The sequence below is a fragment of the Rhagoletis pomonella genome, unplaced genomic scaffold (assembly GCF_013731165.1).
Source record: "Rhagoletis pomonella isolate Grant_MI unplaced genomic scaffold, Rhpom_1.0 Rhpom_scaffold_00012, whole genome shotgun sequence".
NCBI classification, from domain to species: Eukaryota; Metazoa; Arthropoda; class Insecta; order Diptera; family Tephritidae; genus Rhagoletis; species Rhagoletis pomonella.
In genome coordinates this window covers 18,269,017-18,270,942 of record NW_023458566.1, presented here as the reverse complement: position 1 = coordinate 18,270,942, position 1,926 = coordinate 18,269,017, and positions in this window count along the sequence as shown.

Genomic DNA, 1,926 nt, shown 5'->3' with positions numbered 1-1,926 from the left:
AAAAAATTACATTAAAACATATATTGCATTTAGTTATGCGCTATTTGTACATATAATTCGTGTGAAATTGTGATGCAATTTTGGAATCGCTGAATACTGATTTCAACAGCACTGATAAGTGATCAAATGCAGAAAATACAATATTGTGCTCTGCATTTTTAGTTTGATGTGATACCGAACCATTAGTGAACTGCGAAATTTTCAGCTGGCAATTAGTTATCATGAATTGACTTACATATATTTTTGAACATGCTTTTTGCATATTTTTGCAACTAAGATTTCTTAAGGCTTATTTTCACTATGTGATATTCAATGGATTTCGCATTGTCAAATAAGGAGGATAGGTCAGGATAGGTCTTTAGTCGTGTACGTGTGCTGTTAAATCGGCGATCTCTCTGTTTTTGGCACATCAAATTATCGGTAAAGGTATGGATAAAGGAGTTAAAGTTCTGTCAAAATATGTCGACAAATCTTTGGCGTCCTAAATATGACATAGTGAAAACCGGCCATTAGGAAGAAGGCTTGCTGCACATATTGTGCAATGTGCTCGAGTTTGATTGGAGGCGGATGCTGACGGACGAGGTTCTTCGCGTAACTAAACTTTAAATTCCAAACAGCTTTCCCATGAATTTACCGCATACTATTTTAGCCAAATAGTTTTCACGACCATTACTCCCGCCATCCCGTTTTTGTCCAACGTTCCCGCAAAACGGGAAAAATGCGCTCTGCTGGCAACGCTGAATGCCAGACAAACATAGATATTTATGTATGTATGCATGTTGATATGTATATACCCATGAACCATGGTACAATAATTACAGGCAGAGTTGCCACTTTGGTAAATTATTACCAAAATTGGTAGAAAAAATTTGCGTTGGTAAAAAGGTAAATTTTTTCTCATTCTGTACACTTTTGTTAAAGTATTTTATTTGAAAACCGACTAAAATTTTGTTCCCGCTTTATTTTACGTAGTTATCTTTGTATTATGATTTTATTTCCAAAAGTGTAGTCTTCTTTATTGCATTAATTTTCGAACGCTTAATGCACACTATTTATATACGTACATACATACATACATACATATGTGAGTATGTATATCGATAAAACGCGAACAAATCGTGCTCCATTAAAAACTCATTTCACTGAAATCTTGAGGAGCCTTTGAACATTTGAGCATTTTAAATGTTTCTTTAAAAAAAAGAAAAAATGGACAGGCTTGTATTTACAGGCTATGATTGTACAAAAAAAAAAAAATTATGAAATCACCGCAAGTTTTTATAAATGTCAAATGAAAATTAAAACACAAAGTACCGGCGGCAAATATATTTTTTGAATCAAATGGAGTTTTTAGCTGCACATTGTTGGTTACACACAACTCCATGCACACCGAAAATAGTTCTAAAAATTCAGAGTAAAAAGTTCGAAATTTAGACGAAATATTTTTGATTTTTTCGCAATGTTGTAAACGTCCTTGATTTGTATGCGTTTAGTTAAAGCGAAAACAATTTTCTTATAAAAAAAAGAACAAAAAAATGTTTACTTAAAATATTTAAAAAGATACCAAACGCTTTTTTAATGATAAAGTTTCGTTGTTGCCTTTAGTTTCATCACTTTCGCTTTTGGTTTAAGAAAAACCGCGAAGATGCCATTAATATCGTCGCTCCCAACGAAGAGTAGCACATCTCAAATTACCGTGGAAGACTAGCACATTTCACTAATCGCGTGGAAGACTAGCACATTTCAGATTTTTGCGTGGAAGAGTAGCACATTTCGTTATTTGCGTGGAAGACTAGCACATTTCAGATTTTTGCGTGGAAGACTAGCACATTTCGTTATTTGCGTGGAAGACTAGCACATTTCAGATTTTTGCGTGGAAGACTAGCACATTTCAGATTTTCGCTTGAAAGAGTAGCATATTTCAGATTG